The sequence below is a fragment of the Culex quinquefasciatus genome, chromosome 2 (genome assembly GCF_015732765.1).
Source record: "Culex quinquefasciatus strain JHB chromosome 2, VPISU_Cqui_1.0_pri_paternal, whole genome shotgun sequence".
NCBI classification, from domain to species: Eukaryota; Metazoa; Arthropoda; class Insecta; order Diptera; family Culicidae; genus Culex; species Culex quinquefasciatus.
The window spans coordinates 57,151,599-57,166,777 of NC_051862.1; positions in this window are offsets into that span (position 1 = coordinate 57,151,599).

A 15,179-nucleotide genomic window follows, 5' to 3' on the forward strand; every position below is an offset into this window, starting at 1 on the left:
GGGTAACTTTTGTCCCTGATCACGAATCCGAGGTCTGTTTTTTGATATCTCGTGACGGAGGGGCGGTACGACCCCTTCCATTTTTGAACATGCGAAAAAAGAGATGTTTTTCAATAATTTGCAGCCTGAAACGGTGATGAGATAGAAATTTGGTGTCAAAGGGACTTTTATGTAAAATTAGACGCCCGATTTGATGGCGTACTCAAAATTCCGAAAAAAAGTATTTTTCATCGAAAAAAACACAAAAAAAGTTTTAAAAATTCTCCCATTTTCCTTTACTCGACTGTAAAAAAATTTGGAACATGTCATTTTATGGGAAATTTAATGTACTATTCGAATCTACATTGACCCAGGAGGGTCATTTTTTCATTTAGAACAAAATTTTTCATTTTAAAATTTCGTGTTTTTTCTAACTTTGCAGGGTTATTTTTTAGAGTGTAACAATGTTCTACAAAGTTGTAGAGCAGACAATTACAAAAATTTTGATGTATAGACATAAGGGGTTTGCTTATAAACATCACGAGTTATCGCGATTTTACGAAAAAAAGTTTTGAAAAAGTTGGTCGTCATCGATCATGGCCGTTCATGGTCACCCGCGACAGACACGGACGACGAAACAAAGAGAAACGCCAAAAGTAACTTTTTCAAAACATTTTTTTGTAAAATCGCGATAACTCGTGATGTTTATAAGCAAACCCCTTATGTCTATATATCAAAATTTGTCTGCTTTACAACTTTGTAGAACATTGTTACACTCTAAAAAATAACCCTGCAAAGTTAGAAAAAACACGAAATTTTAAAATGAAAAAAATTGTTCTAAATGAAAAAATGACCCTTCTGGGTCAATGTAGATTCGAAAAGTACATTAAATTTCCCATAAAATGACATGTTCCAAATTTTTTTACAGTCGAGTAACGGAAAATGGCACAATTTTTAAAAATTTTTTAGTGTTTTTTTTCGATGAAAAATACTTTTTTCGGAATTCTGAGTACGCCATCAAATCGGGCGTCTAATTTTACATAAAAGTCCCTTTGACACCAAATTTCTATCCCATCACCGTTTCAGGCTGCAAATTATTGAAAAACACCTCTTTTTTCGCATGTTCAAAAATGGAAGGGGTCGTACCGCCCCTCCGTCACGAGATATCAAAAAACGGACCTCGGATTCGTGATCAGGGACAAAAGTTACCCCTTAGGACAAAGTTTCACGCAAATCGAAGAGGGGTCGGGGCAACTGCTGTGTGAGTTGGCGGAGAACCCATATCGATTTGGTGATGGAATTCTTCAAGTTTATTTTGTAGCTTTAATTCAACCGACTGAAATTCCTTTTTCTCCAAATACTTGATCCAAATATCTGCTAGATAACAGCGAAATTATGGAAAAATATCAATAACAAATTTATTTGTCGCCTTTCTTTACAGTTTTCAAAAATCATGATTTTTTGAAAAATTGGCAATTCTGACTTATGAATTTTGAATCATGCCATGCCTTTTATGTCTTCTTAAACCAGATTTTTTAAAAAATGCTTGTTTTTACTCAATTTTTTTTGTGTGAACAATAAACAAAACAAAAAAAACTGAATATTAGAGAAACCCCTGGCTCGATTTCTTAAATTATGTTTTGACACGCACGATAGGACATGACACGGGGTTATCGGCAATTTTAATAAAAAAGATGAATTGCCTAGAATCATAAAATCAAACTTCATGCCAACAAACTGTTTCTAGTACCATATAAACACAGCAAAAAATCCGATTGTAAAATCGCATGCAAAAGCATGCACTTCACCTTCGTCAATAAAGACACTTAATATTACACACTGCATGTACAATTTTTCTACACACGAAAAAAAAGTTGCAACCGACGGGATTCAAACCCAGCACCAAAAGTGAGGACTGGCGCCTTAGCCCGCTCGGCCATCAGACCGATGAAGAAACGTAAGTATAAATGCATATATGGGCATGACATTTCGTTCAAGTAGGTTTGCCATACTGATGGGCTACATATTTCAGGGTGTAATATTACATAGAATTTTATAAAATAATGCAAAATTTATTTTAAACCCAGGCCTTTTACACGCTGCTGGATTTCTACTTTATTTGCTGTGAATGCTGAATATTTTAATTAATTATTTCATAAGACATTTTGAGAAATCATGGCTAATCACTCGATGCTACTTCGACAACTTGAATGTAGATGGTGCTAGTGATAGTTTGCTTCAGAAATATGAAGAAAATTTGTTCCTGGTGTCATGTCCGTTCGTCCGTGGTTTTATGCTTAATTAAATTAAGCATCGATTTTCCTTTTTCCTTTCCCAATAAATAACAAAAAAACTTTAAAGATTTGGCTCAAAATTTGCTCAGATGTTGAATTTTGCCTAAGGAATGAAGTCAAAGGGGTATCATTTATGATTTTACAAAATTTTCCATTTTGCTTGCCACCTTAGTGATTACTTAGATTTTTTTGAGAATAATTTCTTTTTTTCTGAGAAGTCCTGCCCAAATAACATTTGAAGCTTTATCAAAGCTGTCACAAACGCTATAAACCATATCAGCCAAAACCAACACAAAAAACACTTAGTCGTTACAGGATTCCCAGAACCCCGATAAACCTCCAGTAATCCAGCTGCGTGTAAAAGGCCTGGGTGTAAAATAAATATTGCATTATTTTATGCAATTTTACGTGATTTTACACCCTGAAACATATAGCCCATCAGTATGGGAAACCTACTTGACTGAAATGTCAAGCTCATAAATGCGTTTATCCTTACAGCTCTTTATCGGTCTGATGGCCGAGTGGGCTAAGGCGCCAGTCCTTACTGTTGGTGCTGGGTTTGAATCCCGTCGGTTGCTACTTTTTTTGTGTTTGCAAAAATTGTACATGCATTGTGTAATATTAAGTGTTTATTTTGACGAATGTGATGTGCATGCTTTGATATGCGATTTTACCATCGGATTTTTTGCTGTGTATTTATAAAATCTACATAGGAGCTCAAAGCTTTACAACCTTTCAAATCTTTGATAAAACTATTGTTAAAACCCAGTCACGAGTTATTGAAAATGATGTAAATGGCAAAAAACTAATGTCTTGCCAAATGATAACATGGAGATGGTTTGCAAAAATGGCGATGAAGAAATCTAGAGTTTTTTTTAATAGGTCCTATAAACATCTGAAAGGTAATAGCTTATAGGAACTTTAAAAAAAAAACTCTAGGAGTACAATATATATGTTGGAGATAATTTGAATAATTTGAAAGATTATTTCTGCTTTTTAGGAGCTTACGGTTTTAAGTCAGAACAAGACCAGCTCTTTGGTTTTTAAGATGCATGTAATAAAACCGTTTGGCATGACATTGCCATCGGGTTTATAAAACTCTCTTCAAACTTTCATAAAACCTAATTGAAAGCCATTTGGCAATTATTGGCACCAGGTTTTATGTCCGAGGCATAAAACTTTCTTAGAACCATTGAATCAGTTCATGCATATTGATTGCTGTGAATGTCAACATAAAACTTATAAGCAATCAAGATGCTACCATAAAACCTCCATAAAACTAGGTGGTGGCTAGTTGGTTTAAAAATGTTACTTGGGTGAGCATTATTTATAAATTTTTCCAAGTAACAAAATTGATAAGAAAATTCATTCTCAAGATACATACAGATTTTTCAAATATGTCTTTTTGTAGCAGAATAGTAGTTTATGCAACAAGTTGCAAAAAGAGGATTTTTTCAGCACGAGTTGTACATTTATCCAACGAGGTTCACCGAGTTGGATAAATACGAAGAGTGCTGAAAAAATCAAGTTTTGCAACGAGTTCCATACAACATTTTTTGCAATTCCAAAAAACACACACTGAGTGAAGTTGTATGTCAAATTTTCATGTATTTTGTCAATAAATCGTTTAAATCAAAAATTTTTTGAAAAGTGTTTTAGTACGAATAAATGAGACGCGATTTACGATTAACAATGATTCCACTTTATTCAGACACGTCCTTTCAGGTCCGTACTCGCGACAAGAATGAATGAGGAAGATAGAGAGAGACAGGAAAGATGAATGACATTTAAAGGGGAGCGTCCACGAAATGCGTGACGCGGGGATGTTCATAAAAACCGTTACATAATATAACATCCTCCCTTTCCTAACAAAAACTAAATTGTAAATTTTTAAAGGTTTGATGGAAATAAATAAATCAAAGCTTTTTATCTCTCGAGGACTCCCGTTCGCTGTCTGCTCAACACTGACGAATTTGAGCATGGGGCGTTCAACTCCTGGGTTCCTTACGCGGCTACGCTGGGTGCCAGCATCTTGCTCGGCAACCAACACACGGCAGATCTTGAATCAGCTGCTGATGGTCCTCTCCGGTTTCTCCGCTTCGGCCACCACGACGAAAAGAACGGACTCGGTTGATCTCCAACACTGGCTCTTCCGACAGAGACGAAGATTCAGACACGGTGTCGCAAAACTGTACAAGCTTCAGTATCTTGCACACTCGCTGATAGCAAGGAATGTGCGATCCATTCACTACCTGGAGAAGAAGCTTGTATTTGCGGCCCTCGCGCCGACAGGGAACAACGATCGCACCGAGGACAGGAATCTCTGCTCCACTGAAGTTTTTGAGGCGGCAGTCTGACGGTAGTAGCTTTGGTCTGGCACATCCGGTCATCGTTGTTACCCAAGTGTAACCCACGAGACTTGTGTTTGCACCAGTGTCCAAATTGCAGCGGGATGTTTGCCACTTACCGTCGACGTAGAAATCTTATTTTTTTTAAATCTGGTGACCCAACGGACGTGAACAACTACAGACCTTTTTTTTTTAATTTATATTTATTCAAATTTCTTTTCCATGTACATTCATTCAGTTAAAATATTATTGAGTGTCCAATCACAAACGATGACTTTTCACCTCAATTTTAAATACTAGCAACTTTCATTTATTCATGAAATATTGTAGCTTTCGCTATTCAGTGATTTCAAATGTAGGAGGTCCTACATGTACAAAAGGGAAAAGGGATACCTTAAAACTAACTTATAAACTATATAAAGAGCGGATCAATGCAGCTGAAGACTGCAATGATTTTTGTCGAAATGCATCAATTATCTTATTGGACATAACATCCAAAGTGTCAACTTCGGCTAATTGATGAAGTTCACTGGTGCTGAACCAGGGAGGAAGTTTCAGAATCATTTTCAGAATTTTGTTCTGAATCCTCTGAAGTTTTTTCTTCCTGGTTAAGCAACAGCTTGTCCAGATCGGCACAGCATAAAGCATGGCAGGTCTGAAAATTTGTTTATAAATTAACAGTTTATTCTTGAGACAAAGTCTAGAATTCCTGTTTATAAGTGGATACAAACATTTAATATATTTGTTACATTTAACCTGGATACTTTCAATGTGATCCTTGTAAGTAAGGTTTTGTCAAAACCAAGTCCAAGATATTTCACTTGATCCTCCCACTTTAAATTTACCTCATTCATCTTTATAATGTGATGACTTTTTGGTTTAAGAAAATCAGCCCTTGGTTTGTGAGGGAAAATAATAAGTTGAGTTTTTGCAGCATTTGGAGTAATTTTCCATTCTTTCAAATAAGAATTGAAAATATCCAAGCTTTTGTAATCTTCTTGTGATGACACGAAGGCTTCTGCCTTTGGCGGAGATGCTTGTGTCATCAGCAAAAGTGATTTCTGACATCCTGGGGCAAATCAGGCAAGTCAGAAGTAAAAATATTGTATAAAATTGGACCCAAAATGCTTCCTTGAGGGACGCCAGCACGTACAGGTAGTTGATCAGATTTGCTATTCTGATAACATACCTGCAGAGTACGATCCGTCAAATAATTTTGAATAATTTTCACGATATAAATCGGAAAATTAAACCTTTTCAATTTCGCAATCAAACCTTTATGCCAAACACTGTCAAATGCTTTTTCTATGTCTAGAAGAGCAGCGCCAGTAGAATAGCCCTCAGATTTGTTGCTTCGAATTAAATTTGAAACTCTCAACAACTGATGAGTAGTTGAATGCCCAAGGCGAAATCCAAACTGCTCATCAGCGAAAATTGAATTTTCATTAATGTGCGTCATCATTCTATTAAGAATTATTCTTTCGAATAATTTACTAATAGATGAAAGCAAACTAATGGGCCGATAGCTTGAGGCTTCAGCAGGATTTTTATCCGGTTTCAAAATCGGAATTACTTTGGCATTTTTCCAACTACTGGGAAAATATGCCAAATCAAAACATTTGTTGAAAATTTTGACCAAGCAACTTAAAGTTGCTTCTGGTAATTTTTAATTAAAATGTAAAAATGCCATCCTCACCAGGGGCTTTCATATTTTTAAATTTTTGATAATAGATTTTATTTCATTCAGATCCGTATTAAAAACTTCATCTGATGAAAATTCTTGTTCAACAATATTCTGAAATTCTATTGAAATTTGATTTTCAATAGGACTCAAAACATTCAAGTTGAAATTATGAGCACTCTCAAACTGCTGAGCAAGTTTTGAGCTTTTCCCCATTAGTTAATAGAATATTATCACCATCTTTTAAAGAAGGGATGGGTTTTGAGGTTTCTTAAGAACCTTTGAAAGTTTCAAAAGGTTTGGAATAAGGTTTAATTTGTTCGACATCTCTTGCGAACTTTTCATTTCGCAGGAGAGTGAATCTGTGGTCAATAACCTTTTGCAAATCTTTTGAATTCGCTTCAGTGCAGGATCACGAGAACGTTGATACTGTCTTCGGCGAACATTTTCAGACGAATCAGAAGCTGAAGATCGTCATCAATAATGGGAGAATCAAATTTGACTTGGACTTTAGGAATAGCAATATTCCTAGCATCCAAAATTGCATTAGTTAAAGATTCCAAGGCTGAATCAATATCAGCTTTGGTTTCTAAAACAAAATCATGATTTAAATTATTCTCAATATGATGCTGATACCTGTCCCAATTAGCTTTGTGGTAATTAAACACAGAACTATTGGGTCTGGTAACTGCTTCATGAGAAAGTGAAAAAGTTACTGGAAGATGATCAGAATCAAAATCAGCATGAGTCACTAAAGGACCACAATACTGACTTTGATTTGTCAAAACCAAATCAATTGTTGATGGATTTCTAACAGAAGAAAAGCAAGTTGGCCCATTCGGGTATAAAACCGAATAAAGACCAGAAGTGCAATCTCTGAACAGAATTTTACCATTGGAATTTACTTTTGAATTATTCCAAGATTGGTGTTTGGCATTAAAATCACCGATGATCAAAAATCGAGATCTATGCCGAGTAAGTTTATTCAAATCCCCTTTGAAATAATTTTTATTTTCCCCAGTGCATTGGAATGGCAAATATGCAGCTGCAATCATAATTTTCCCAAAGAAGTTTCAAGTTCAATGCCCAAACTTTCAATAACTTTTAACTTAAAGTCACGTAACGTGCTATAAGTCATACTACGGTGGATAACTATTGCAACTCCACCGCCATTTCGATTCATTCGGTTATTAGTTATAACTTTATAATCTGGATCACTTTTCAAATAAGTGCCAGTTTTTAAAAATGTTTCGGTTATAACAGCAACATGCACGTTATGAACTCGTAAAAAGTTGAAAAATTCATTTTCTTTCGCTTTTAAAGAGCGAGCATTAAAATTCATAATATTGATGGAATTACTTAGATCCATGATTAAACTTCAGGGTAAGAACAACATCATTCGCAAATTTTAATCCAATCTGGATTGCTTCCATCATGGATGTAGCATTACTCATTGTTTGAATCAAACCAAACAGTGAGTTTTGCAAAAAGTCATTTTTCAAACGTAACATCGCCGAGATCAGAAGATCCCAAAGCGTTGCCAGCAGAAAAATTTTCAAATGAGATTTGAGGTACCTGCCCAATTTCAGAAAGATTGGTAGAAGATTTAAAATTCGTGGATGAACCCGAAACGACGTTAGCATAAGAAATGCCATTGTTGTTACCTAACTTTTCCACGGTAGGGGTTTTTTTAGAATTGTTCGAGTGAGACAGCACGAACGTTTGATTTAAAGATGCAGGTACAACCTGACTTTGAGAAAATTTCGGTTTGGATTTCGGCTGATGCTTAGCACGAGAATCCAAAACCTTTTTTCTGATGGGGCAATCCCAGAAATTTGATTTGTGATTTCCACCACAATTTGCACATTTAAATTGGGTGACTTCTTTCACGGGACAATTGTCCTTGTCGTGAGAAGAATCCCCGCAAACCATGCATTTTGGAACCATGGCGCAATGATCAGTACCGTGACCGAATGCCTGGCAACGCCGGCACTGGGTCAGATTCTGGCCATTACCGCCATGTTTCTTAAAATGCTCCCACTTTACCCGTACATGGAACAAAAACTGAACTTTGTCCAAAAGTTTCAAATTGTTGATTTCATTTCTGTTGAAATGAATCAGATAAAATTGTGAAGTCAAACCAAAGCGAGAAATATTCCCGTTTGATTTTTTCTTCATTGGTATTACTTGGGATGGGGCAAAGCCAAGCAACACCTTAAGTTCGTTTTTGATCTCATCCACCGACAAGTCGTTGGAGAGACCTTTCAAGACCGCCTTGAATGGCCGAGCATTCTTGGTCTCATACGTGTAGAAATTGTGTTTGTGGTTTTTCAAATAACCAACAAAAGTTTGGTGATCTTGTAAAGATTCCGTCAACAAGCGACATTCTCCTCTTCGACCAAGCTGGAACGAAACCTTCAAATTGCAAGTTTCCTTGCAATTCTTCAGTTGCGTTCGAAAGCTGGCCAAATCGGAGACGGAAGTCACAACAATTGGCGGAGCCTTTACTCGTTCTCGACGGCAGAAGGCTCAGTACGAGGAGAAGGTTCCTTGTCATCAGTTTCGGATAAAACACCGAAACTGTTTGTCAATGGAATTGGAGGATTGACCTCACATTCAGAATCAGAATCAGACCTCAGAAGAGGCTGTTTTCTTTTTCTGTTTCCGTTAGCCGGTTTAGCGTTCAAACGCTTCACCGACGTAACGACCAAATCTTCAGAAGATTTGCGTTTACCTTTGTTTTGACGCATTTTGCAAGCAAAGTTCTCTTAAAAGATGGCTTCGTTTGTAAAATACAACAAAATTTCAGGCGGGGTTAGTCTTGAAAAGACTGTTTAGAATTTTGGAAAATAACTCAGGTAGTCTTTAAAAAGACTGTGAATTTTGTTTTGAAATAACTCTGAGCTTAGGTAGTAAAAAATACCGCAGCTCTAGTGTCCGTTCACCATGAAGGTTCGCAAGACACTGTCGACGTAGAAATCCAGCTCCGCCGTCACATGGCCTCCAAGTTCTGGCGAGTTCTCGATCTTGCCGATCACTGCGCTTGCTTCACTGCCGCTGCTCGACTCGTTGCTGTCCGACTCCTCACTGTGATCTTCCAGAGAATCTCGAACCTTGTGCACGTTCCGCTTGCTCTTTGATCGTTTTCGCCGATCCGACTTGCACACTCTTTCAAAATGGTTCTTTCGGCCACAGTGGTTACACCTCTTACCAAAAGCAGGGCAGACTCCTTTTTCAAACTCGTGCCATTCGCCGCAAAACTTGCACTCCTTCTTCTTCCGAATCTTCTTGACCTCTTCACAAGTGCGGCCCACAACTTGGCCGTAGGTCACAACAAGTTCCTCTGCGCGGCACATGTCGACGGCCGCATCTTCCTTCAGGTCCTGCATGCCCAGCATCCTGGTCCGAAGATTTGGCCACTTGTTCGATGTGACGATCTTGAACCGCAGCATTTCTTTCTCAAGAGCTCCGAACTGGCATGACTTCGACAGAACCTTCAGCTTCATCAGGTAGTCGTCGATGCTTTCGTCCGACTCTTGCGAAAGGCCAAAGAAATTGATCCAGTCGACGAACTTGTTCCGTTTGCGCACTACCTTTTCCTTGATCGCTGCCAGAGCAAGTTCCGGATCATCCGTCTCTGCAACCGTAAGCTCAAAGTTGAAGTACTTTTGGCGCGCTGCACTTCCGATCACTGACAGAAGGATGCTCGTTTTCTGCTTCTTCATCGTGTCCGGCCAACCATCCATCCCAGCGGCGGATGCGTAGTTCTTCCAATTCTGCTTGAAAAACTCAAAGTTTGCCTCCATGTTTCCAGCCAGCTCCAGCGGAGGGGGAAGCGGCAAAGCGGGGCCCGCCGAACTTCCAGCGGCCGGCGTTGTTGAATGCTTCACGACCATTTTTTGCAACGATGCAATGAGCTCCGCTTGCGCCTTCTCCTGATGCTTCATAAACATCTTAAACTGCTCAGCGTCCATTTTTCTCGAATTTTCTTCTCCACTTCACTTCCGAGAAATCTCCAACAGTTCGAAGACGCGCACAAAGAAATATGGCCGCCGGACAGGATCGCACACGTTCGCAACAAAGAGCGCAACTTTTCCGATCACTTCCGCGTATGATTCTTTGGCCGCCCGACGTTGAATCTCCTCACAGGAACCTTCCGCGTTATACCGATGACGCCGGAAAACCACTAGTTGTCCGCGAAAACTTCTGACACCATGTTTTAGTACGAATAAATGAGACGCGATTTACGATTAACAATGATTCCACTTTATTCAGACACGTCCTTTCAGGTCCGTACTCGCGACAAGAATGAATGAGGAAGATAGAGAGAGACAGGAAAGATGAATGACATTTAAAGGGGAGCGTCAACGAAATGCGTGACGCGGGGATGTTCATAAAAACCGTTACATAATATAACAAAAAGTGTTACTTTTCAAAACAAGTGCTGAAAAGTTCAACTTTTCAGCACCCATTTGTGTGCTGAAAAGTAGAACTTTTCAGCATTTATTTTGAAAAGTGTTGCTATTCGATTCTGTTATTTTTGGTACAGAAAAGTAGGCTATTTCGTCGTTCAAGAATGACAGGAAAAGTAAGTAGTTTCACGACGGAATTGCAAAAAATATTGTTTTGGAGTATATATCATCTGTATATTATCTTCAAAAAAAATATTTAAATTCTAATAAGCCAATCAAAAACTTTAACTCAAACTTGTTTATTTAGGACGAGATTGTTTACTTTACACACAATTGAAAAATCGATGTTCTTGGAAAGTTAACTGTTTTTTTTTTTAAGAAATGTGTAAAATATTATTTATACGATGTACGGATTTTTTATATGATTTTTAAGTAAAATGTAAATGAACATCAAACAGTTGTCAAAATTTCACATTGTGTGCCAAAAACATGTTTTTTTTAAAGATATTTCCATTTGAACAAAATTATGTTTCATTGTTACTAAAAAAAAGAAAACCTGTCTTGGTTGATTAAAACTAAGTAAAAGCTTCTAGTTTGTATCCACTAGGTGGATCGCATCAGATTTTTACGTTGCTCCGGTATTTACGTGCTTCACTGATGAGATCTACATTTTTCATGTCGTCGCACGTGGCCCTTGATGGTGGCCATCGACATTGCATTGATGACACTGAATCAAAATTTCATGTTTCAAAGAGAATTTAAAAATCGTTGAAACAGTGATAACAAACTTCAATCGTAGGCCATCGATTCAATTCTCGAAAGTTGTATTTTAAATTCGTTTTTCGTAACTGTGCCCTCCGTCCGAGGCCTGCATTTCGTGTAATGCAACTTTCACAGAGTTGCATATCGCGAACGGATTATCCGTTCCCGTGCTCACCGGAACACCGACGACAATGATGAAGGTCCCAGATTTTTTTTGTCTGCTTCTGTCATTTGTGACGCAAGAATTCAACCGAACCCCGATCCGATAAGGGCATCCCGGTTGACGTCAAAATGGATTTCCGCCACGCATGCAGGTGTAAAGGGTTGATCCACTCTGGGCGAAGAGGAAAGCGGAAGGGAACCTAAATCCCGGTCGCAGTGAAAGTGATACCAATTTGGTACCATCATCGTTGGCTTGATATCGGAGTTATGGCGTGGCGCCCCGAGCTTGCGCCACCAACAACAGAAAATTGGTGTCACACACATTCCTAACACCGGCAAATGTGAATTAATTAATTAATGATTTTTTTTTTCGGTAGTAATCCACTCTTTCCCTTTTTGTTGTTCCTGGGGAGCGCGATTTGTTTGGATTATCTTGGAATGGGGCGAGGGTCGTCGTGGACGTTGCACTATTTGCATATCGGTTTTTGTTTGAGGAACGTAGTTTGCTGTTATCGTGGTACTGAATACACACTTGCTACACAAAGCTTCAATGGAGATGGGCTGATTTTTTTATATTTTTGTTTGGAATTTGGTTTTCATTAAAAAAATAAAAATGCAAATTTGGTTTTCTTAAAATTTTCTTAAATGAATAGGGCGTCCAATTTTCCCGGGTTTTGGATTTCCCGGGAAACGGGAATTTTTTTTTAAATCTCGGGAATTCCCGGGATCCTGGCAAGTTTTGGAAACATTCATAAAATCTATGTTTTCATTATATTTGTTATGATTTCAAGTTTTAAATCCGTAGTAACAGTTCAATAGGGCGAATCTGCGTTTGTAAACAAGCAGTCTAGCCCCCTCTTACTACGGAAATCATAAAATAAGCACAATACTGACGGTTTCCACGCGAAATCGACCACTCAAAATCCGGACCATCTCCGATCTTAATAAAACTTGCTGGATCGTTTGTCCTACTCAAATCAACAACTCCTGTGCACTCAGTTTAGTAATTCACAATGGCATTTGACTCTTAGGAATTCTTTTAGTTTTAAATTATTGGTAATTACTTTTAAATTGAAAAAATCATATCTTTCGAAGCAGATGTTCAAAAAATCGATCGAAAGTGTGTTTTAACGAAAATCGTGCGCTCTTTTCAATGAAAATATTTCCAAAAGCCGAAAATTTCATTTTCGATAAAAAAACAGCCAAAATCGAATTTTCTTCGAAAATCAGGCTGAATACACCCTTAGATTCAAATTTTGCCATTACCATTCGAAAGAGCGGACAATTTCCTACATTTCTTCCATAGACACCAAGTTGGAGCGAAAGCGTTTTCGAGTGGTTTGTAAATAAAAACCTTTTTTCGTTTTTTTATTTTTTTCCAAAAAACTAAATTACATGTGTTATGGCAAATTTTGTAACAGATCCCATTTTTAAACTTAAAATAAAGTTCTGCTTCCGTGTTTTTGAGTTTTTCCTTGACTTACCAGTTTCAAATACATATAAAAGGAACGAAATAATTACTAAAGATAACCAAAAAAGGTGCACTTAAGGTAAAATTTCCTGAACCTCTTTTATTATGGAAAAATGTTTGTCTCACTCGTCAGTGTTGTTAATAAAAAAATCAAAAAAAAAATTTCTTATTTTATTTTCCAAATTCATCTGGAAACATCATTTATTCGTGTTTATCAAAACTATTTGCGTAGATTTGAAGCTAATTATATCAAGAATAAATTTGCAGAATAAACATGCTATTTCATCAAATCTCTGAAAAGTTACAACAATTTTTGTATAGAAAAGCTGCGATTTTTGGCTGTTTTTTGATCGAAAATGAAATTTTCGACTTTTGGAAATATTTTCATTGAAAAGAGCGCACGATTTTCGTTAAAACACACTTTCGATCGATTTTTTGAACATCTGCTTCGAAAGATATGATTTTTTCAATTCAAAAGTAATTACCAATAATTTAAAACTAAAAGAATTCCTAAGAGTCAAATGCCATTGTGAATTACTAAACTGAGTGCACAGGAGTTGTTGATTTGAGTAGGACAAACGATCCAGCAAGTTTTATTAAGATCGGGAATGGTACGGTTCAAAATCGTATTTTTATGGTCGATTTCGCGTGGAAACCGTCTACTATTAATTGGTGATAATCTACATTTCTATCTAAAAAGAAATTAAACATGTTTTTTGTTCTTTGTTGTTCTTTGGATTTTGATTGAAATAAAAATTTCTATCCAATGTGATTCAAATTAAATAAGTCGTCAATAAATATAACGTCATGATTCGAAATCCGGACACTTAGTAGCATATCATTTTTATTGAAGCTGGCAAAAAATCATGTAATAAGTTGGAAATGTAGAAATATCATCAGGATGCAGTTAGTGAACTACCCTAATTTTCAACAAAACCAAAAGTTGCTCCTTTCCATTTGCAACAACTCTTCTAAAGACACCAAAGCTCCAAAACTTTACTATTTTTCGGAAAATCCGTTTTCCACTTAATTTTACGATATGGACTACTGTGCGCTGGAAACAAATTTTAATGCTATAAATTTGAATTTTAATCGATTATTAAGTTTTCAACTAACTAATTCTAAAAACCAAATCTGAATTTCCAGACTAAAATTCGTTTTTTTTTCAATTTCGAAAATTCCCGGGACAAAAAACTTTTCTGGTTTCTTCTATATGCTCAAAGAAGCCATCAGTTTGTCCATATCATTTTCGATACGCATTTGGCAAATGTCCGTACATAAATTTTATGTAAAAATTAAAAATCTGTATCTTTGGTAGGATTTTATTGATCGATTTGAAGTCTCTGGCTAATTTGTAGGCATGGAAAAAATATCACCAAAAAAATGATACATGGAAAAAAATCGAATTGTTTTTTATTGGAGCTCCCGAGATATCGGTGATAAAAAATGAGGGCTTATTGGACAACACCTGGAAAATCTAAATTTTATTGATTTTTAATCTTTGTACTGATTTTCCTCAGCTATTCGAAAATACTTCTTTTAAAATTGGCAAACATGGGCAAAAATTCAAAACAGCTTTGCCGGATGACCTAAAACGATCGCAAAAATCCTTCAACAGGCTTATAGGCTTGTAGGCCGTTTAAAAAAACTCTTGAAATAAATTTTTAATTACATTGAATATATACATTTTTAAATATGTTTTGCAAACGAAAGAGTGACGTTTGAAATAAAAATAAACAACATTATTTTTTCACTCGAATATATTTTGTATAAGTTTTAGGAACAAGAAAATAACATTCCAGCTGGTTCTAAAAAGTTTTAGTATGTTTAGCATTTGAAATTGCTTTAAACATATTTTTTTCAATTTTCAATCAATTTTTTATTTTTCCAACATAAATGTCAGTATTTCGTTTTTATTTTTTTTTAATTCTCTCAAAAGTCTTCAGAAATCAGTTGTGAAAAACTTTTTTGCTTGAGTTTTACAATTTTTCTAACGTTTTATGAAATATTAGGATCAGTTAGATTAGTAGTTCGTCATCAGAAAGCCTAATAAAAAAATATAGCAAAGTA